Here is a 24,203-nt window from a genome sequence, read left to right as displayed (position 1 = left end):
GGTGACGCCATCTTGAAGCTATCTAAGGGCCATGATTCACCTTGTTGGCATAACAAAGATACTCCTGTCAACTCAGGAAATTCCAAGAGGTTTTGAAGCTTTTTGCCAGGAACCAGGGACAAATAACAGATATATTCTTTATTATACCACACTCAGTTATTCCTCCATCTGATGTAAACATTTTGAAAATGTAGTCCATTTGACCGTCACAACATCTTCTCCCTTACTAAGATACAAATCGGCTGCCATCTGTAGTAGTAAAGGGGAAAGGGACGGGCAGAATCATTGAGCCTGGGCTCCCTATCACCTCTCACTTAGGCTCCACTGAGGACAGACCTAGAAGTGAATCCCTGAGGTTTTTCTATTTATAGTTGTATGGTTCTGGCAGAACCCAAAGGGAAGCAGTTATTCCTCTTTACTAATAACTACAAAACTAAGAACAGCTAACAATTTATTGAACATTTATTATGTGCTAGGCATCACCCTTAGCACCTTATATGTATTTAATCATTCAAGCCTCTCAACGATCTTAGGAGATGTTAACCCATCCCCTCTTAATGGACATTTAGATTGCTTCCAATGTTTTTCTTAACAAAAACAACATTACAGTGAAAAACCAAGGGCAAACCCCAACGTTTGGGTATCATAAACCAAAACTCCGCTTGTTTATTATTATGCTTGTTTTGTAAATGAAGAAAATGAGGCACAGAGAAAATAGGGTTATGGTTAAAATTTCAGAAAATATGGAAAGACATAAAATGATAAGTTAAAATCTCCCTCTCTTTCCAACCCTCAGGCCATCCATTAGAATTAACAACTGTTAAAATTTTCTTGTGACTCCTAGATGATGACAGATGATAGATAGATAGATAGATAGATAGATAGATAGATAGATAGATAGATAGACAGATGATAGATCTTTTCTTTATAAAAACAGAATCATATATATGATATATATATATGATATATATATCCCTTTTTAAAATTCTTTTATTTATTTATTTGAGAGAGAGAGAGAGATAGCAAGAGAGAGCATGAGCGGGGAGGAGAGGGAGAAGCAGGCTCCCCATTGAGCAGGGAGCCTGATGTGGGGCTCAATCCCAGGACCCAGGGATCATGACCCAAACCGAAGGCAGACGCTTAACCAACTAAGCTACCCAGGCACCCCTATACATCCCTTTTTCGTTTAACCTTGTTATTTGGAAATTTCTCCATAACAGCAAAACAAATTCACTTTATTCTCTGTAATGACATATAATAATTTATTTAACCCATCATCTCTTGATGGACACTTAGAATGTTTCCAATTTTGTCTTAATAAAATTACATTACAGTGAAAGACAGGAGTAAACCCCAAGGTTTGGATCTCAGAGACCAGCATCCCATTTACTCCTCATCTTTCACCCAAAGATATGGTAGAATCACAGATGCCTTCATAATATTGGCCATGAGATACCATTGGAGGTTGTGCTCTAGCAGTGTTTTAAGGATGCTCTGCAAGAAACATGTTGGATCTGTGTTTCTGCCCAGTGCAAGGATGCAGGCTCCAATCAGGGAGCTCTCTCTCCCGCCAAAAAAAAAGTAGAAGACAAACCTTCCCAATACTGCAGGACAACAGAGAACACAGAAATAAAACACCCAAACAGTTGGCCAAAATACAGAATACTTAAACTGGAGTAAGGCCCAAAACCTAATGTGGACTTCACATGAGTGGAGAAGCATCCTATAGAGGAAAAGGCAGGTGTTCCAGTATCAAAATCAGAATTGCAACTCCGCTTTTTAGCAGTGATCTGATCTGAACATTAGCTCCATTTTCTGTCTAAAAAGCAAGAAGGAATAATAACTTGCAGCATACACAGGAATAATCCATATGAAAATATTTCATAAAATACAATGACATACCAGCTAGTGACATCTTCCAAATATTCCCTCACCTGTGCCCAAGTAGCCAGAGATACTTGTTATCATCTTGTCTGTAGGACACTTCATTCAGGCACTTCACACCTGCAGTCTGGTTCATCCTGTAACAGAGGACGAGGCTAGGCAAAATCATCCCCACTTTACAGATGGGGAAAGCGGGGCAAAGCAGAGAAGTACGTAAGAGACACATTGATATAAGTATAGTTGAAGACACTTGACAAAGAAAACCAGAGTGCCACCAGCTGCCAGCTCAGGGCTCCTCCTAGCTATTGACAAGCTTGTTTTTAAGCTGCTGTGGGCATCAGCACATTAATATAAGGCTATGTTCTATCATCCCTAGTCTGAACTAAAAGATGTAGCAAAATCAACCATCATTATCATTATCATGCACCCATTATTTGTGAATTTATTTTTCCTTTTTCCTCTGGTGGCTGAATTCCCCTGGAAGCACCGTTTTCATGCCACTACCATTTGCTGTGGGCGCAGGGTCCATAGACGGTGGAGTCACAGTCGAGCAGCCTGATTGACAATGGTCCTATGTTCTTGCCTCTCCTGGCCAGGGTAGCTCATGGCTTGCTGGGAACCACGCCCTGAAGCAGGGGGCTCCACATCAGAACAAATGAAGCCCCATCTCCACAATGCAGGGCATGACCAAAGGATGTCATGTGTTAATATGCTGGATCCCTCTCTGGAGAGGATGAAGACCAGGGTCAGGAGGTGAAAGGATTAATAATGCTGGATGTTTCCCAGGCACTTAGGAAGATGATGCATCAGCCTCATAAAGCACTTTGCAGGCCCCTTGCAGTGTGACTACACACATTTTCAATGCAACAGCAAGAGCACAGACTCAGATTTCCAAGAGCAGCTTTCTAGTCTAAGTCCTGCAACCTTATAGCTGTGAGACCTCAGGCAAGTCTCTTCACCTCTCTGGGCCACAGTTTGCTTATCTGCAAAATGGGGGGAAAGATGTCTGACTTGCCTCGAAGGCTGTTGAGAGAATGAAACAAGATCACTCACCTGACAGTGTTTTGTGGACTCTGAGGTGGGCCATCCAGGTGGTTTCAGGGAGACGATGATAGTGACAATTGGTTGATTGATGGTGTCTTTCCCAGACAGAGCATAATTCTCATGATCATATTCATTGTCAGTGAACAGGTTAACCATGATGAGAACTTTGTGAAACAGATTTACTCTTCACCGGACTTTCTTTTCTGAAGATGAGACTGTGGTCATAAGCCTACAGTACATTTTCGTAGTGGGAAGAGACAGAAGTCCAGAATTCCCCACTTTTTCAAGGCCCTGTCAAGAAGCAATGAGGAGTCTGATGCCACATCCACTTGGCTAAAAGTTTATGTCCATGAACAACTAGTAAGTTTAGGCACTTGTCTGCATACTTTTCCCAAGCCAAATTTTCAGACCAGATCAGGCACATTAAGGGTGACATGGCCTTAGACTCAAGCCAAATTTTCAATTAAAAGAACTTGTCATTAGAACTGTTAGCTTTGAGGGACGCCTGGGTGGCTCAGTCAGTTAAGTGTCTGCCTTTAGCTCAGGTCATGATCCCAGGGTCCTGGGATGGAGTCCGACAGCGGGCTCCCTGCTCAGCGGAGAGCCTGCTTCTCCCTCTGCCGGCCACTCCCCTGCTTGTGCTCTCTCTCTGTCAAATAAATAAATAAAGTCTTTCAAAAAAGTACATTTCAAAATATGTCTCTGAAAAATAAACTGGCCAAAATTTACAAGGCAATCAGATAAAGAAAGAAATAAAATCTTGGGAAAAAAAAAAAAAAGAACTGTTAGCTTTGAGGGGTACCTGGGTGGCTCAGTCAGTTAAGCATCTGCCTTCAGCTCAGGTCATGATCTCAGGGTCCTGGGATGGAGCCCTGCACCAGGCTCCCTGCTCAGTGGGGAGCCTGCTTTTCCCTCTCCCTCTCCCTGCCCCTCTCCCTCTGCTGCTCCCCCTGCTTGTGCTCTCACTCTCTCTCTGTCAAATAAATAAATAAAATCTTAAAAAAAAAAAAAAAGTTAGCTTTGAAAGGAGGTTTGTGCAGTCTAACTCCCTGGCTTGATATGCAAAATTTTGCAAATTTTAATTAAACTTGCAAAATTGCAAGTACACTTTTATTTCCTGAAGTCTATAAAGAAGATGAATACCCTTGGTTTGGGAAACAGCTATAGGCACTATGAATTTTCTGATTGTTCTTCCCTTAACAGAGATAGTAACCCCAAGGCATTAATGCAACTTTCTCTCCTCTGTCAGAGTAGAGCTTTGGGGGACAAGGAACCAGCTGGTCCTAATTGTTCAGTTCCTTGGGCCCAGGGTGGAGCCCACGGAGAGCAGGAGAGAGTCACGGTGGTGAGGTGAGTGAGTAAATTCATATGCCGCATCCTGTGGGGGAGCCCAGGGCCGGGTTGGAAAGGGATGTCAAACCAGGCTGTCAATCCTGATGCTTCGGCCAGGAAAGGAATAAGGGCAATGGGCCAGAAAGGGAGGTCAGTCACTGAGGATAAATCCCAGTGTCCATACCTGTGGGAGTGTCTTAACAGTTGCCAGCATACATTTGCCAAAATGATCCAGGCTCGCTTAAGTGAATTCAGACAATGGAATACTTTGCTAGTTGCATAGCTCCAGAAATATGCTCATCTAAATATTTTTAGGGGTGCCTGGGTGGCTCAGATGGTTTAGCGTCTTGCCTTCAGCTCAGGTCATGATCCCGGAGTCCTGGGATCGAGCCCCACATCAGGCTCCCTGCTCAGTGGGGAGCCTGTTTCTTCCTCTGACTGCAGCTGCCCCTGCTTGTGAGCTCCCTCTTTCTCTCTCAAATAAATAAATAAAATCTATAAATAAATAAATAAATAAATAAATTTATTTTTAAATGCTTTGTTTAAAATGTGCAGCTCTACTCTTGAATATAGAATCAAAATGTACAGATGTGGGTCTAGCAATTATCTAATCAATCTCTCTGCCTATAGCCCAACTTCCTTCCCCCTTTCCAAGCAGATGAAGGTGAAGCCTCAGGTATTCCGAGGAAGGAAAACCCACAGCTTTACCAGGTAACTTTCCTAGAAATTTAACTGTGTTTACTGAAAGAAACTCCCCCTCCTGGTGTCACGATTCTCTATTCTAAAATCACCAAGCCAATGTTCGCTTTACCTCCTACATTTTGCCTTGATCCCTGCTGTATTTTCCTAATGACCATTTTTCATGTAGCTTTTCTTTTTTTTTTTTAATTTTATTATGTTAGGTCAATCACCATACATTACATCATTAGTTATTGATGTAGAGTTCCATGATTCATTGTTTGTGCATAACACCCAGTGCTCCATTCAGTACCTGCCCTCCTTAATACCCATCACCAGGCTAACCCATCCCCCTACCCCCCTCCCCTCTAGAACCCTCGGTTTGTTTCTCAGAGTTATGTAGCTTTTCTAATACACCAAGTTTGCTCTCTTATTCCCAGGGGTGTCAAAAAAGAGTTTATACACTTAGAAAATGTATTTGCCAGGAGCTTTGTAAATGGTCAAGTCTAAACTTGACTTAATTTATTTATCAGGCAGGAAGACAGCAGCTCCCTGGCACCTTGCTCAGGACAGGTGCACCATTAAAACAGAAAGGTGCACTGTCCTTGGTCCAGCTGGACATGAGCCATGGCATAAGCCAGGAAGGTGAACAATGGAGCCTTCAAGACCTGTAACACATGCATCTTACAAAGAGGCTCAGCACTGAATCTCCCCTTCCACCGGGTCATACTTCTTATGCCAACCACTTAGATGATGCTCCTTCTAGGTGTCCTGCTCAAAGAAGGAGCTGGGGATGTTGCCAAGAGAGTCACAATCTTCCCTCTGAAAAGTGGATCACAGCAGCATTCGTACACTGCTACGAGGATTGGGTTCTTTCTCTAAGTCAGCTCAAGAAAACCCCTACGGGGGCGCCTGGGTGGCTCAGCTGGTTCAGTGTCTGCCTTCGTCTCAGGGTCTCAGGTCGTGATCCCAGGATCCTGGGATCGAGCCCCGCGTCGCGCTCCCTGCTCAGCGGGAAGCCTGCTTCTCCTTCTCCCACTCCCCCTGCTTGTGTTCCCTCTCTCGCTGTGTCTCTGTCAAATAAATAAATAAAATCTTTAAAAAAAAAAATTCCTCCGGTGCTAGAATACTTCTAGACTGTGTATTTAGAGGAAGGAAGCTGCTTCCAGCCTCCCAACTGCTTTCACATCTCCCTGACATCCCTTCCCCACAAACGCATACACAAATAGAAGGTTTCTGACAAATGTCTATTGGCCTCTGGAGGAACTATGACCCTGTCTGCAGCAGGGCAGAGGTACCATTTGCATTTTGAATTATTTCATCAGGGCAAGATTTTTTGAGTGTGGTGGGTGGCATACCCATATAAAATATCCCTTGCAAGCATTACCTCTATTGTACAGACCGTGCAGACTCATTTATGGAGGAGAGCACTAACAGAAGTAGTAATATCAGGAGTACTTCTAGCTAAAAGCTACCACTTATTGGCTGCCTCCTACGTCTTAGATACTGTTCTGAGCACTTCACCTACATAACTCCCAATCCTCACATCCATCCTTCGGCCTAAGTTTTTGCTGCTTCTTCCACTGATGCAGAAATGACAGCTCAGAGAAGCTTGGGCACACCCACCAGCGGGGCGACAGAGCCAGGACGCAGGCCCAGCTCCATTTTGGTCCAAAGCCTGGGCTCTTCACACTGTGCCACATCCAACCCCTTCTCACAGTCAGAACAAGGTGGAAAAAGGAACGTGGATTCCAAGTCCAACGTGTCAGTTAGCTAAATCTCCTTGGATATAATTTATGACCCAACGTACTTGGTTGAAATAGAGTTGGCTTCTTTTCTGACTTTTTTTTCCTTGCAGACCTTTTGGCTCTCTTCTCTGAGTGCTTTTACCTGTTCTTAATCCACATTTAGCATGTGAGCATTTGCACAGAGTAATAATGCCCCTCATATGCATATTACCAAGGCACAAGTCAAAACGCTCTTGGGTATATTATCTGTCTTCCGTTGCTTGCTCTCTGCTTTGCCACTTCCATGTCTTTCTTTCCCTTCTTCTTTTCCCAATTCAGTCATGTAGAATAAATCGTGCACTTGTTCTGTAATTGAATATTAATCCACAGACAGAGGGTTAAGTCATACCGAATGTCAGGAGAACGGGTCCTCAGGAACCCTTCATCTCCTTCTATTCACAGTATGTTATGCACGTGAAGGTGTGAAATGTAGCCCCCAGAAGTCTGAGTTTAAAACTTTTTTTAATTAAAAATAACAACATAAGGGCTACTGGAAGTGGAGATTACCAAGCTATACACTATGCTATTTAATAATAGGCTCTGCATCTCCAGATTATCTTTCATTTTACGAAGCGACACACTTTATAAAATATTGATCTATTTATCATCCTACTTCCCTCTACCTGGAGCAATCCTACCCTTTTCCCTGCCTTAATTTCCCCTCCTTTGGCTAACCTCACTCATTCTGGGGGGCTCATGTTAGCTATCACTTCTCCCAGAAGTCTGTCAGCTTCCCAGGGCTGGGTTAGGAGACCCTCCTATGAGTCCCCAAAGCACTGTGTGCTCCTCCCATCATGGCTCTTTGAGGCCTCATTCATGGTCCTTCCCATCTCTACTCCCACCCAAATCCCAGGGGATATGCATGTCCGTGAAGATAAACCACCCATCTGATAATCCCAACAATGTGATCTTGAAATTCATGGATCTCCCTAACTCTACTCAGTTACTGCCCTGCATTTGGACCACCCATCCTCGTAACACTCTCGGTTCTGTCACCACCCAGAAAGCCTAAACTCCAATATTCTAGTCTCTGGCCATATTCGCCTACCCTCTGAGTTTTCCCACTTACCTGTTCCTCCCATTTCACTTGCTTTCTGGCCTCACAGAGTGTTCCAGTTTCTTGGCTTCCCCATTTTTCGCCCAGCAATGCTTTCCCTTCCCTGCTGATCCTACATGCCCAAGTGGGTTGTCTGAACTCTCCTCTGTCTGCAACCTTGATTACCTTGCATCTCTCTGTCTCTACCACATTGCTCAGGAAAATCCCAACCCTGAATCAACTCTCCAACCCCCCTTCTCCATCCCTATAGCCACCCAACAGCTGCATACTGCTGACAAAAGCCAGGATGTTCTCAGAGTTGGCTCCGCTACATATCCACAGCTTCAAATTTCATCTGAGCCTCTAGCACGACCCACTAACGCTTTGACTTGTTCTTGGCTCCCTCTTCCCTTCCCCACAACAGTCATTCCAAATGGTTACTCTTCTACTTGTAGCCTCAAATTTCTCTCTTTCAGTGAATGATCTTTCCTCATCTTTCGTCAGTGAAACTGAAATTATAAAATGGAATCTCCCTCATCTTTTTGCATGCCTATCTATTAATTCATTTACAACCGTATCAGTTTCGATACATTCCTCCAACCTCAGAAGATGTGGTATCGTTCCTCTCATTAATGGTCAATCTTCGACCCTGGACCTTGCTCCTATCTCCCTGGACACTGTCTCCTCCAGAACCCTTCCCCATAAGATATCCCCATGTTCTATCTCTCTTCCATTGGGGAAAATGAAAGAAACACAAGGCATCATCCAAGCCTCCAAATAATTTAAAATCTGCTTAGAGAGACGAGATTAAGAGACTTTGGGCCAAATAATAAAGCAGATGGATAAAATCCTGAACCTAATATAGTCTCATGAATCTACCCAATCATAAAAAGCCAATACTGGAAGGGATCACAGGTCATCTGATACACCTGTCCGAGGCAGGCATCCAGCTAAATGAACCAAGAAAGATAACTGTCTCACTCCCATTAAAAACCTCCAGGGACAGAAACTCCAAGTTTCCATCCCAAATTGGCAGTTGCAGTGCCCTTAAGAGCATTCAGAAGGGATATATTTTGATGGTGAGCCAACCCTTTCAACTTTCTCCTTTTTCATAAAATGCCTCATTCAAAAAGACCACAAGGCAATCAACTAAAATTACTTTCTGGAAATGAATAATGTGAAACTCTGGGAAAGTACAGTCAGCCTCAAAACTATCAGAGTTATAATAGATCAATTTCTTCTTGGAGGATTTAACGGCCTTTGCGAGATAACCTAAAAGAGTAGGGTGACCTTTGCCTGGTAGCTGAGGGTAACCTGAGCATTTCTAGAAACACACACACACACGCACACACATACACACAAGATTATTGCCCCAACCAGAATCTCTGATGTCCCTCCCTCCCTCTGCTTTTTCATTTCTCCTGTGGAAGCTCAGCCTGAAGCCTTGAAATTTGCCTGCTTGGTGGAAGTCATCCAAACCTATCCAGTGACTGACAGAGGCTTTGCATCAAGGTCTTTAACCCTGGACGGTCAGCCAAACCCAGTGTAGGAATCACTAGGCTGATGCTTTCCATTGGCTATGAAGCAACTCCCTTTTCTTCTAGCCTCCAGCATCACAAATATCCACAGATACACCCTGGAGCTGCAGAGTGAGGACCACTGCACAGAGGCAGCCAGAATCCCCCAAAGGAGAATCCTTCCAACGAATGTGAGGCCTTCTGTAATAGTCATTAGCAGAATAGAGCCATGTTCTAGAGTTCCTACTTATAAATATTCTCCTATAATACAGCCAAACTTTATGTCCAAGATATATATCACCCAAATTTTCCCCTCCAAGATATACAACCTCCAGATTTTTCTTCTTGGAAGGATTTTAGTCACTGAATGTATGAAGGGTTTAAGCTATTGGAAAACAGTGCAGTGCTGTATTTTAAAGAGCAGGGAACCAAATTAAGAACAGGACTGAGAATCTAGACCTATCTCTACCACTAATGGTATGACAATAAGTAAGTCCGAGTCATCTGTACCCATGACTACAAAATAGAGAAAAATTAAAGAAGAACTAGGGACATGGTGTGGGAAATTAGAAATAAAGATTACATACATATATATGACATTATTACTGATGCATATTTATAAAATGGACTTTATTTTTAATGACAATTTATTCATTCCAAATCATTAGCTCCCCTCATCAACCTGAGAAACATCATGGCCTGGAAGAAAAGGTACACTATCATCTCATTTCAGCAAGAAATGCAAGGCCCAGAAAAGCTAAGTGTCTTATCTAAAATCTCATAGCTTTTAAGTGGCTGGGTCCAAATCCCAAACCAGGTCTTCTGATTCAAATAAGGTTCATTCTCTATAAAAGGAAAATGTTACAGGTTCTGCATACTTATCAGTCAGTCTCTCCAACTATTGTCCTCCTAGAATATTCTTCCAAATTACAATACCACATGCATCTCATTAGCAAACTCTACCTCAAATTTAAAGCCTCCCTAAAACCTTCCAAGCTCTACCTGCTCTATCGGGTCCAGTGCTGAATATATGTAATTCTATAAAATTATCTGCATATATCATAGCTACTCAAGGAGAATGGAACAGGCACACTTGCTGGTATAACAGGTGTAGTTTGGTGATTTTGCTGGTAGCTCAGTATCCTATTAGAAATCCATACTTTGCATTAGGTATGACAGCTTCAGCGTGGTCTTCAAGAAAAATGGCCACTTTTCTAGACTATAATGGTTAGTTCTCCATGGAAAGAGTTTCAGACAAAATACTTTCACACAGAGGGACACCTGGGTGGCTCAGTCGGTTGTGTCCAACTCTTGATTTGGGCTCAGGTCTTGATCTTGGGGTCATGGGATCAAGCCCTGGGTCACTGGGCTCCCACTCAGTGAGGAGTCGGCTTCTCTCTCCCCTCTCCCATGGCCCCTCCCCCCCACTCACACACTCTCTCTCTCTAAAATAAATAAATAAATCTTTTTAAAAAATACTTTCATACAGACAGAGATTACCAACTTACTAAAGCTTACGTGAAGTTCTTTGGAATATAATTACCTATTGAAAAAATGGGTTAGAGCAGTGTTGTCCAGTACAAACATAACACAAGTAATTTTAAATTTTCTGGTAGCCACAATTTTTTTTAATTTTTTATTGTTATGTTAATCACCATACATTACATCATTAGTTTTTGATGTAGTGTTCCATGATTCATTGTTTGTGCATAACACCCAGTGCTCCATGCAGAACGTGCCCTCTTTAATACCCATCACCAGGCAACCCGTTTCCGTAGTGTAGCGGTTATCACGTTCGCCTCACACCCATCACCAGGCTAATCCATCCTTCCACCCCCCTCCCCTCTAGAACTCTCAGTTTGTTTTTCAGAGTCCATCGTCTCTCATGGTTCATCACCCCTCTGATTTCCCCCCCCTCTTCATTCTTCCCCTTCTGCTATCTTCTTTTTTTTTTCTCTTGACATATATTGCATTATTTGTTTCAGAGGTACAGATCTGTGATTCAACAGTCTTGCACAATTTACAGCGCTCACCATAGTACATACCCTCCCCAATGTCTATCACCCAGCCACCCCATCCCTCCCATTCCCCTCCCCACTCCAGCAGCCCTCAGTTTGTTTCCTGAGATTAAGAATTCCTCATATCAGTGAGGTCGTATGATACATGTCTTTCTCTGATTGACTTATTTCGCTCAGCATAACACCCTCCAGTTCCATCCATGTCGTTGCAAATGGCAAGATCTCATTCCTTTTGATGGCTGCATAATATTCCATTGTGTATGTGTATATATATATATATATATATATATATATATATATATATATATATATACCACCTCTTCTTTATCCATTCATCTGTCGATGGACATCTTGGCTCTTTCCACAGTTTGGCTATTGTGGACATTGCTGCTATAAACATTGGGGTGCACGTACCCCTTCGGATCCCTGCATTTGTATCTTTGGGGTAAATACCCAGTAGTGCAATTGCTGGATCGTATGGTAGCTCTATTTTCAACTTTTTGAGGAATCTCCATACTGTTTTCCAGAGTGGCTGCACCAGCTTGCATTCCCACCAACAGTGTAGGAGGGTTCCCCTTTCTCCGCATCCCTGCCAACAACTGTCGTTTCCTGACTTGTTAATTTTAGCCATTCTGACTGGTGTGAGGTGGTATCTCGTTGAGGTTTTGATTTGGATTTCCCTATGCCGAGCGATGTTGAGCACTTTTTCCTGTGTCTTTTGGACATCTGGATGTCTTCTTTGGAAAAATGTCTGTTCATGTCTTCTGCCCATTTCTTGATTGGATTATTTGTTCTCTGGGTGTTGAGTTTGATAAGTTCTTTATAGATTTTGGATACTAGCCCTTTATCTGATATGTCATTTGCAAATATCTTCTCCCACTCTGTCAGTTGTCTTTTGGTTTTGTTGACTGTTTCTTTTGCTGTGCAAAAGCTTTTTATCTTGAAGTGCCAATAGTTCATTTTTGTCCTTGCTTCCCTTGCCTTTGGTGATGTTTCTAGGAAGAAGTTGCTGTGGCTGAGGTCGAAGAGGTTCCTGCCTGTGTTCTCCTTTAGGATTTTGATGGACTCTTGTCTCACATTTAGGTCTTTCAACCATTTTGAGTCTATTTTTGTGTGTGGTGTAAGGAAATGGTCCAGTTTCATTCTTCTGCATGTGGCTATCCAATTTTCCCAACACCATTTGTTGAAGAGACTGTCTTTTTTCCATTGGACATTCTTTCCTGCTTTGTCAAAGAGTAGTTGCTCATAGAGTTGAGGGTCCATTTCTGGGCTCTCTATTCTCTTCCATTGATCGATGTGTCTGTTTTTGTGCCAGTACCACACTGTCTTGATGATGACAGCTTTGTAATAGAGCTTGAAGTCTAGAATTGTGATGCCGCCAGCTTTGCTTTTCTTTTTCAACATTCCTCTGGCTATTCAAGGTCTTTTCTGGTTCCATACAAATTTTAGGATTATTTGTTCCATTTCTTTGAAAAAAGTGGATGGTATTTTGATAGGGATTGCATTGAATGTGTAGATTGCTCTAGGTAGCATTGACATCTTCACAATATTTGTTCTTCCAATCCATGAGCATGGAACGTTTTTCCATTTCTTTGTGTCTTCCTCAATTTCTTTCATGAGTATTTTATAGTTTTCTGAGTATAGATCCTTTGCCTCTTTTGTTATATTTATTCCTAGGTATTTTATGGTTTTGGGTGCAATTGTAAATGGGATCAACTCCTTAATTTCTCTTTCTTCTGTCTTGTTGTTGGTGTATAGGAATGCCACTGATTTCTGTGCATTGATTTCATATCCTGCCACTTGACTGAATTCCTGTATGAGTTCTAGCAGTTTTGGGGTGGAGTTTTTGGGTTTTCTACATAAAGTATCATATCATCTGCAAACAGTGAGAGTTTGACTTCTTCTTTGCTGATTTGGAGGCCTTTTATTTCTTTTTGTTGTCTGATTGCTGTGGCTAGGACTTCCAATACTATATTGAATAGCAGTGGTGATAGTGGACATCCCTGCCACGTTCCTGATCTTAGGGGGAAAGCTCTCAGTTTTTCCCCATTGAGAATGATATTCACTGTGGGTTTTTCATAGATGGCTTTTATGATATTGAGGTATGTAGCCTCTATCCCTGTACTCTGAAGAGTTTTGATCAAGAAAGGATGCTGTACTTTGTCAAATGCTTTTTCTGCATCTATTGAGAGGATCATATGATTCTTGTTCTTTCTTTTGTCAATGTATTGTATCACATTGATTGATTTGCAGATGTTGAACCAACCTTGCAGCCCAGGGATAAATCCCACTTGGTCATGGTGAATAATCCTTTTAATGTACTGTTGGATCCTGTTGGCTAGTATTTTGGTGAGAATTTTTGCATCCATGTTCATCAGGGATATTGGTCTGTAATTCTCCTTTTTGATGGGGTCTTTGTCTGGTTTGGGGATCAAGGTAATGGTGGCCTCATAAAACGAGTTTGGAAGTTTTCCTTCCATTTCTATTTTTTGGAACAGTTGCAGAAGAATAAGTATTAATTCTTCTTTAAATGTTTGGTAGAATTCCCCTGGGAAGCCATCTGGCCCTGGGCTTTTGTTTATTGGGAGATTTTTGATGACTGGTTCAATTTCCTTAGTGGTTATAGGTCTGTTCAAGGTTTTCTATTTCTTCCTGGTTCAGTTTTGGTAGTTGATACATCTCTAGGAATGCATCCATTTCTTCCAGATTATCTAATTTGTTGGCATATAGTTGCTTATAATATGTTCCTATAATTTTTTGTATTTCTTTGTTGTTGGTTGTGATCTCTCCTCTTTCATTCATGATTTTGCTGATTTGGGTCATTTCTCTTTTCTTTTTGGTAAGTGTGGCCAGGGGTTTATCAATCTTGTTAATTCAAAGAACCAGCTCCTAGTTTCGTTGATCTGTTCTACTGTTCTTTTGGTTTCTATTTCATTGATTTCTGCTCTGATCTTTATTATTTCTCTTCTCCTGCTGGGTTTAGGCTTTATTTGCTGTTTTTTCTCCAGCTCCTTTAGGTGTAGTATTTGAGACCTTTCTTGTTTCTTGAGAATGGCTTGTATTGCTATATACTTTCTTCTTAGGACTGCCTTTGCTGCATCCCTAAGATTTTGAACAGTTGGGTTTTCATTTTCATTGGTTTCCATGAATTTTTTGAATTCTTCTTTAATTTCCTGGTTGACTCATTCATTCTTTAGTAGGATGCTCTTTAGCTTTCATGTATTTGAGTTCTTTCAGACTTTCCTCTTGTGATTGAGTTCTAGTTTCAAAGCACTGTGGTCTGAAAATATGCAGGGAATGATCCCAGTCTTTTGGTACTGGTTGAGACCTGAATTGTGACCTAGGATGTGATCTATTCTGGAGAATGTTCTGTGGGCACTAGAGAAGAATGTGTATTCTGTTGCTTTGGGATGGAATGTTCTGAACATGTAGTGAAGTCCGTTTGGTCCAGTGTGTCATTTAAAGTCTTTATTTCCTTGTTGATCTTTTGCTTAGATGATCTGTCCATTTCAGTGAGGGGGGTGTTAAAGTCCCCCACTATTATTGTATTGTTGTCAATGTGTTTCTTTGCTTTTGTTATTATTTGGCTTATATAATTGGCTGCTCCCATGTTAGGGGCATAGATATTTACAATTGTTAGATCTTCTTGTTGGATAGACCCTTTAAGGGATATAGTGTCCTTTCTCATCTCTTATTACAGTCTTTCGATTAAAATCTAATTTGTCTGATCGAAGGATTGCCACCCCAGCTTTCTTTTGGTATCCATTAGCATGGTAAATGGTTTTCCACCCCCTCACTTTCAATCTGGGGCGTGTTTGAGTCTAAAATGAGTCTCTTGCAGACAGCATATCAATGGGTCTTGTTTTTTAATCCTATCTGATAGCCTGTGTCTTTTGATTGGGGCATTTAGCCCATTTACATTCAGGGTAACTATTGAAAGATAGGAATTTAGTGCCATTGTATTGCCTGTCAGATGACTGTTATTGTATATTGTCTGTGTTCCTTTCTGATCTATGTTGCTTTTAGGGTCTCTCTTTGCTTAGAGGACCCCTTTCAATATTTCTTGTAGGGCTGGTTTCGTGTTTGCAAATTCCTTTAGTTTTTGTTTGTCCTGGAAGCTTTTTATCTCTCCTTCTATTTTCAATGACAGCCTAGCTGGATATAGTATTCTTGGCTGCATATTTTTCTCATTTAGTGCTCTGAATATATCATGCCAGTCCTTTCTGGCCTGCCAGATCTCTGTGGATAGGTCTGTTGCCAATCTAATGTTTCTCCCATTGTAGGTTACAGATCTCTTCTGCTGAGCTGCTTTCAGGATTTTCTCTTTGTCTCTGAGACTCGTAAGTTTTACTATTAGATGTTGGGGTGTTGACCTATTTTTATTGATTTTGAGAGGGGTTCTCTGTGCCTCCTGGATTTTGATGCCTGTTTCCTTCCCCAAATTAGGGAAGTTCTCTGCTATAATTTGCTCCAATATACCTTCTGCCCCTCTCTCTCTTTCTTCTTCTTCTTCTGGGATCCCAATTATTCTAATGTTGTTTCATCTTATGGTATTGCTTATCTCTCTAATTCTGCCCTCATGATCCAGTAGTTGTTTATCTCTCTTTTTCTCAGCTTCTTTATTTTCCATCATTTGGTCTTCTATATCACTGATTCTCTTTTCTGCCTCATTTATCCTAGCAGTTAGAGCCACCATTTTTTTTTTTTTTTTAAAGATTTTATTTATTTATTTGACAGAGAGAGACACAGCGAGAGAGGGAACACAAGTAGGGGGAGTGGGAGAGGGAGAAGCAGGCTTCCCGCGGAGCAGGGAGCCCGATGCGGGGCTCGATCCCAGGACCCTGGGATCATGACCTGAGCCGAAGGCAGACGCTTAACCGACTGAGCCACCCAGGCGCCCCAGAGCCACCATTTTTTATTGCACCTCATTAATAGCCTTTTTGATTTTGGCTTGGTTAGATTTTAGTTATTTCTCCAGAAAGGGTTTCTCTAATAACCTCCATGCTTTTTTCAAGCCCAGCTAGTATCTTTAAAATCATGATTCTGAACTCTAGGTCCAACATCGTACTAATGTCCGTATTGAGTATGTCCCTGGCCGTTGGTACTACCTCTTGTTCTTTTTGTTGAGGTGATTTTTTCCACCTTGTCATTTTGTCCAGAGGAGAATAGGTGAATGAGAGGACAAAATGCTAACAGGGTAACAACATCCCCAGAAAATATACTCTAAACAAATCAGAAAAGACCTGAAACTGGGGGAAAAGAAAGGGAAAGAAAGAAAAAAGAAAAAGATAAAAACAAACAAAAACAGAACAAAACAAAAACAGAATATGATCAAATATGATCAGGCTGGTGCATAGATCAGTGCTACACACTAGATTTTGGGTGTATTTTGGTCTGTTAGAAGAAAGTGTCTCCCAAAATTTTAAAGAAAGAAAAACTTATATATGTACAAAAATAAGGGTTGATACAATGAAGGGATGGAATATGACTGTAAAGATGAAAATTATAAAAAAATTTATAAAAGGGGGCACCTGGGTGGCTCAGATGGTTAAGCATCTGCCTTCGGCTCAGGTCATGATCCCAGGGTCCTGGGATCGAGTCCCGCATCAGGCTCCCTGCTAGGCGGGGAGCCTGCTTCTCACTCTGCCTCTGCCTCTCTCTCTCTCTCTCTCTCTCTCTGACTCTCATGAATAAATAAATAAAACATTTAAAAAAATTTATAAAAGGAATTGATAAGAAGTTTGAAAAAAGAAAGAAGAGGATTTTTTTTAAAAAGGGGAGAGAATGTGATCAGGCAGGAGACTAGAACAAAGCCATACACTAGAGATTTAGGGTATATTTTGATCTGTTAGAAGAAACTGTATCTCAAAATTTTAAAGAGAGAACAACTTATATATATATGCCAAAAATAAAGGTAACTACTATGAAGGGATAGAATATGACTCTAAAAATGAAAAATAAAAATGTTTTTTAAAAAAGGGATTGATAAGATACTGGTTGAAAAAGGGAAAAAGAAAAATTCAAAGAAAAAAAAAAGACCGTTAAAAAAAATTAATTTTGAAAGACTAAAGAATCATGGTAAAAGAGCCATGGATTCTATGTGCAGTATTCCCCTAGCGCTGGCGTTCTGCCGTTCTCATTGATCAGTAAACTCGGTCTTGGCCGGCTGTTCTCGCTGATCTTCTGGGGAGGGGCCTGTTGCCGTGGTTTCCAGATGTCTCTGCCGGAGGCGGAAGTGCCCCGCCCTTGCCCGGTTCGGGCTAAGTCATCTGCTCGGGTTTGCTCTCCGGGGCTTTTGTTCCCTGCGAGCTTTCCGTACAGTTTTGGAGGCGGAGAGTGAAAATGGCGGCCTCCCAATCTCCGGCCCGGAGGAGCCGAGAACTCGGGGCCCCGCTCCTCAGTGAGCCCCCAGAGAAAAGCCGTCCGTCACTCCCGTCTCCCCGGTCTCCGGCCGCACCCCGTGCTCACCCGGCCTGTGACCGCGCGTTTGTATCTCTGGCCCCCGACCCCGGGTGGAGTCTCCAAACCCAGCAGATCCCTGCGGTGCGCTCCCGCGCGGCTCCTCCCGGGGGAGGAAGGTGAGTCTCCCCGGATCGGCCGCTTGTTGGGTCCCTGCTGGAGGAGCAGGGGCCCGACTGGGCCGCGGATCACGGTTTATGGCGACCCCGAGCTGAGGGCCCGCGCCTGGGCTCCGCCTCTGCAGCTGGCTTCCCGGCTCCGATACCTGGGAGCTCTGCCGCACTCAGGCACCCCCGATCTTTCTGTGACCCCGAGGGTCCTGAGACCACACTGTCCCGGAGGGTTCCACCCCCCGCTTAGCCCCCAGAGTGACGTCCCTCGGCGGAGCAGACTTTTAAAAGTTCCGATTTTGTGCTCCGCGGCTCTATCACTTGCCAGAAGCGGCCGACGGAGGCCCCTCCCCCGCCATCTATCCTCCCAAATATCGCCTTGATTTCACTTCTCCGCACGTCCTACCTTCCAGAAAGTGGTCGCTTTTCTGATGAGAGAGTTGTTGCTCTTCTTTTCTTCGATCTCTTGTTGAGTTCGTAGGTGTTCAGAATGGTTTGATCCCTATCCAGCTGAATTCCTGGGACCAGGCGAAATCCAGGTCTCCTGCTCCTCCGCCATCTTGCTCCGCCGGCCACAATTTTTTTTAAAGTATAAGGAAATAGACATGTCTGGCTGGCTCAGTCAGTAGAGCATAAGACTCGTGATCTCAGGGCTGTGAGTTTAAGCCCCATATTGGAGGGAGAGTTTACTTTAAAAGAAAATAAAAGGAAATAGGTGAAGTTAATTTTAGTAATATATGTTATTTAATTCAACATATCCAAAATATTGTCATTTCAAAATGTAATCAACATAAAAACTATTAACAAGATAGTTCACATTCTTTTTATTTTCATACTAAGCCCTAGAAATCTGGACTAGCCACATTTAAAGTGCTCAATAGGGGCACCTGGGTGGCTCGGTCATTAAGCATCTGCCTTCAGCTCAGCTCTGGATCCCAGGGTCCTGGGATCGAGCCCTGCATCAGACTCCCTGCTCCGTGGGAAGCCTGCTTCTTCCTCTCCCACTCCCCCTGCTGTGTTCCCTCCCTTGCTGTGTCTCTCTCTGTCAAATAAATAAATAAAATCTTTTAAAAAAATAAATAAAGTGCTCAAAAGTCACACATTGCCAGTGGCTACTATACTAAACAGAGCAAGGTTAAAGATATCTACTCATCCAGAGGGATACTCATGGTGTGTTTTTAGGGGGGAAATGCAAGGAAGAGGATATTAGATAGTAAGAGCTCATGTTTGGGGGAAAAAAACCTATGCATGTCAGGTATGTTTGTGGTGGCTTGTAGGAGCATGAGTTCATACAACAGGTTTTTAACACTGGTTATTTCAAAAGGATAGGATTTAAGGCAGCTGTGTTATAGACCAGCTGTTACTAGCCATTTTATATACATCTTTGTATTGTTTCACTATTACAATGATCCTATATTAATTTTGTGGTTTTTCCTTAATCTACTAAATAAATTAACAAAAGTTGGGGGGAGTATTTAAGAAGAGGAGAATCTTAGTTGATACAGCAATCAGATGGGAGACAAGCTTTCAGGTAAAAAGAAAATTAAAGAAAATTTATATTTGGGCGCCTGGGTGGCTCAGTTGGTTAAGTGACTGCCTTCGGCTCAGGTCATGATCCTGGAGTCCCGGGATCGAGTCCCGCATCGGGCTCCCTGCTCAGCAAGGATCCTGCTTCTCCCTCTGACCTTCCCCCCTCTCATGTACTCTCTCTCATTCTCGCTCTCTCAAATAAATAAATAAATCTTTAAAAAAAAAAAAAGAAAGAAAATTTATATTTTACTCAACACACATAATGACAAAAACAAATCTGTTTGGAGATTGTGTAGAAAAATAGTAAGTTGTCATTTAAATCTTAGAATCAAAGAATATTAGGGAAGCAGAAGCCACCTCCTCCTCCTGCTGCATCAGAGGAACTCTCTTACCACACCCTGATAGGCGGACACTTGGTGTCTTTTGCCAGGAATCCCATTCCATCCCAACTGCCTACGCTCCTGACCAAGGTTCCACTCCACATTCAAATGAAAGCTCCAGAACTTAAAGAGTGAATTAATAACAGGGCAGAAGTAATAAGACAAAGTTCCAGTTAGACCAAGGCCACGGGATACTTTGAGGAATGGGAGGCAGACAGTAGGGTATCAGTATAGTTCTGAAGGTAGATGAGGATCACCAAGCCCAAGCCCATCCCAGTGGAGAGGGGCCAGGAACAGGCTAGAGAAAGGAGTTCAAGGAAGCCTCAGGATAGATCCTCAAGAATACCTTCACCACCACTCCTTGATAATTCTGCTGCCTTTTCCTGTAATTCACCAAATTATGGCATAATCTTTGCACAGTGTGAAGTGATGTGGAAAACTGTGTCAGGAATCCTGAAAATGCTGAGAAAAATGTACCCTAAACACACAAATGATGACTCAGATGGTTCATGGAAACTAACTGGAAACAAGAATTGTCTAAATAACTGGTTCTTGATTCTACTTGTTTAGGAAAGCAGGCCCTTTAAAAACAGGATAGGATGTGAACCCTAAACTGCTCTAAAACAAATCTTAATTTAAAAAAAAAAAAAAAAGATAGCATGACAGCCCTTTTCTCACTCTGCTGAAATTCTTTTCCAAAGTCCTTTCTAGAGGATTATTCTCCATGTCCTGCTGTAATCAACCAAAGAGACTTCCACTTACAAATCAATTCATCCAGGGGCCATATCAAATGATGAGTTAATGTCTTTCACTTTGGCTGACTCTCGTACTAACATATGTAAAAGAAACTCCCCCCATGGTGAACTTGAGACTCAGTTTCAGAGTTCTGAAGGAAATAAATCAGCAGACACTGGTGATTTGTTTAAAATGTCAGCTGTATGGAATCAAGGTCTAAGGAAAAGAAGCATGGAGAGAGAAGCCCAACAGAAGATATGGATGAAGTATGACAGGTGGAAATGGGTAATGAGACATGTGACAGACATGTAGTTTGTTGTTTGAAATTAGTCAGAGCTCTCAGTGGCTATGTCTGTCTTCCAGAAAAAAAGAAAGAGAAATTGTACAAATAAAAACATTACTCAATATATATTATTTAAGACACCCACTTAGGGAAGAGCATTACTGTCATTGAGGTTTCATGACCCATGTCTTCCAGTATCCCCTTCTGGTAGTGTTATTGAGGCAATTTAAATCTTCCATGATGTCAAAACTTGATGGTAGCGTGATTAATTCCAAATAGCTCTTGATTCCCTTAGCAGCCCATTATGAATCCATCATATGTTAATCCATCCAAGGTCTTGAACATTTCTATAATCTCAGTCTGTGCTACATTTTAGAGAATAAAAACTCTAGAAAACAAACTCTATAAAGGCTTTGCTTGCATTTATCCTTAAACTGTCTATCTCAGGTTTTAAGGGTTGCCTCTAAATTCTGTTATTGTGAGACTTGTTATCAACTCCATGTTTGTTCCCTTTATAATTACTTTAACTTCTAGTGTACCGCCCTCAATCTGGATGTACAGGACAGCCAGAAAACCAGCCATACTGGACTGTTCTTCTGCCTAGAAGGTTTGCACAGTGGATGATTTTCTGTTAGAAAAGACTTCAAGAGTCTTAGCCTCAAGTTTCCATTTCATGTCAAGGTATGATGTCCATATGGAACTTCCAAGCAAGAATCAAAATAGAAGAGTGGTTACAAGAAACATAGCACCTATTCAACAAATTGCTTGCCAGACTAAGAGTATTAATCACCTGTCTCTAGCTCTTTATCTTCTTACCTCTCGGGTGGGGGGAGGGATTTTTTTCTCTATCCTTCTAGGTTCTGTTGGCTGGTCTATTAATTAAATTGGCATAAGACAGATTAATAGGAGAAAAACAAGTTTGATTATATATGTACAGGAGCCCCAAAAATATGAGACCCAAGGACAAGTCAGTCAGTTGAGAGTTATATGCCATCCTGAGCTAAGGAATGGGATAAGCACCTGGGTCTACAAAAGGAAGGAGAGTAATTCACAGGACAATAAGAAGATCAGATGTTTGCAGGGAAATCCAAATCAAAACCTCAATGAGATACCACCTCACACCAGTCAGAATGGCTAAAATTAACAAGTCAGGAAACGACAGATATTGGCGGGGATGCGGAGAAAGGGGAACCCTCCTACACTGTTGGTGGGAATGCAAGCTGGTGCAGCCACTCTGGAAAATAGTATGGAGATTCCTCAAAAAGTTGAAAATAGAGCTACCATACGATCCAGCAATTGCACTACTGGGTATTTACCCCAAAGATACAAAAGTAGGGATCCGAAAGGGTACGTGCCCCCCAATGTTTATAGCAGCAATGTCCACAATAGCCAAACTGTGGAAAGAGCCAAGATGTCCATCGACAGATGAATGGATAAAGAAGAGGTGGTATATATATACAATGGAATATTATGCAGCCATCAAAAGGAATGAGATCTTGCCATTTGCAATGACGTGGATGGAACTGCAGGGTATTATGCTGAGCAAAATAAGTCAATCAGAGAAAGACGTGTATCATATGACCTCACTGATACGAGGAATTCTTAATCTCAGGAAACAAACAGAGGGTTGCTGGAGTGGTGGGGGGTGGGAGGGATGGGATGGCTGGGTGATGGACACTGGGGAGGGTATGTGCTATGGTGAGCGCTGTGAATTGTGTAAGACTGTTGAATCACAGACCTGTACCTCTGAAACAAATAATACATTATATGTTAAAAAAAAAAAAAAGAAGAAGAAGAAGATAGCAGGAGAGGGGGTGGCGCCTGGGTGGCTCAGTTGGTTAAGGAACTGCCTTCAGCTCAGGTCATGATCCTGGAGTCCAAAAATCGAGTCCCGCATTGGGCTCCCTGCTCAGCAGGGAGTCTGCTTCTCCCTCTGACCCTCCCCCCTCTCATGTGCTCTCTCTCTCTCATTCTCTCTCTCAAATAAATAAATAAAATCTTTAAAAAAAAAAAAAAAGCATGAGGGGAAGAGTGAAGGGGGGGAAATCGGAGGGGGAGACAAACCATGAGAGACTATGGACTCTGAGAAACAAACAGGGTTCTAGAGGGGAGAGGGGTGGGGGGATGGGTTAGCCTGGTGATGGGTATTAAAGAGGGCATGTTCTGCATGGAGCACTGGGTGTTATACGCAAACAATGAATCATGGAACACATCAAAAACTAATGATGTAATGTATGGTGATCAACATAACATAATAATTAAAAAAAAAAAAAAAAAAGATCAGACGTTTGGCAATTAGCTGTTTGCCCTGCCATACAGAGAGGTCTTTCAGATAAAAAGTTATCTTTGGTAATACTTCTCTTTCTGAGCCAAGCCTCTATATAATTTTTTTTTAGGTAGTTAAGGCAGTTAAAAGTTTTTCTTGAGTCTACCAGGTCTTGATTGCCTTCAGCTCAAAATAATCCATATGCCAAAGTGGCATATTTTGGGGTCATATTTTGCTCCCCCCACCTCCTACCCACCGTCTGGTTTAAGATGAGGTGTCACTTCCCCTAGAAAGCCCCATGAGCTCCCAGGTTTAGGTTTTATGCTCACATGGACCCCCCTAGCAACTTCTCACTTGCTTTTTCATCACACCACATTATATTATAATTGCCTTTTGTTTATCTGTAGCATGTCCCCCAACCCAGATCAAAGTCCATGGCAGTCTTGTTCTTAGACATATGCCTGGTACCTAGCACAGTACCCCAGACAGACAGTGCAATAAATATATGAAGAATGCATGGATGAGCCACTTTATCATAAATAACAAACTTTTTACTTGCTGTAACAAAACTAGAAAATGTGCATCCTTTGTGGTTCTCTAAGCCATACGTGGCCACATCCCACGTGAACCTCCATTACAACTTCCACCCTTGCAGCACTTTAATACATCCCAGAAATTGATCAAATTTCAAAATGCATTAATGCAAATGAATACTTCACTGAAGATTTCATGGGAAGGCAGGGAAGAAAGTCTACATTTTCACAGCATAAGCAAAACTTTCTTTAAAATCCCCTGGATAGGGGCGCCGGACTGGCTCAGTTGAAAAAGCATGCGACTCTTAATCTTTGGGTGGTGAGTTCAAGCCCAATGCCGGGTGTAGAGATTACTTAAAAAAAAAAAAAAAAAAAAAAAAAAAAAAAAAAACTTTAAAAAGTAAAATAACATCCCCTGGATACTTTTCTATTCTTTCCTATGAAATTCTCCTAGCACAGCCACTCTGCCCCCTTCTCTCCTCTCAGGCCACCTCTGCAGCTTCGGCAGCTCCACAGACAAGCCCGTCTCCTCGCCCAGCCCTTCCTCAGTGTCCCTCCATCTCCATTTTTTAGGTGGAAAAGATTCGCTGTAATTTGCTTCTACTCCATCA

The 24,203-nt window shown here is 42.1% G+C and overlaps 1 long non-coding RNA gene across 1 annotated transcript in view; it reads right to left on the bottom strand.

The window, feature by feature from the left end:
• Nucleotides 1–2,949: 2,949 nt before the first annotated feature.
• The window catches only part of LOC135364635 (uncharacterized), a 30,230-nt gene continuing 8,976 nt past the window's right edge, over nucleotides 2,950–24,203 (bottom strand). Inside the window, exons 2-3 of the long non-coding RNA XR_010412076.1 lie at nucleotides 18,272–18,554; nucleotides 2,950–3,219 (exon numbers count right to left, since the gene is read on the bottom strand). This is a non-coding gene — a long non-coding RNA (uncharacterized LOC135364635). The remainder of the gene's footprint in view (nucleotides 3,220–18,271; nucleotides 18,555–24,203) is intronic.

The sequence above is a fragment of the Mirounga angustirostris genome, unplaced genomic scaffold (genome assembly GCF_029215605.1).
Source record: "Mirounga angustirostris isolate CCGP_5_RB_7025 unplaced genomic scaffold, mMirAng1.0.hap1 SCAF_6, whole genome shotgun sequence".
Classification (NCBI taxonomy): Eukaryota; Metazoa; Chordata; class Mammalia; order Carnivora; family Phocidae; genus Mirounga; species Mirounga angustirostris.
This window is presented reverse-complemented; position numbering and strand designations above follow the sequence as displayed.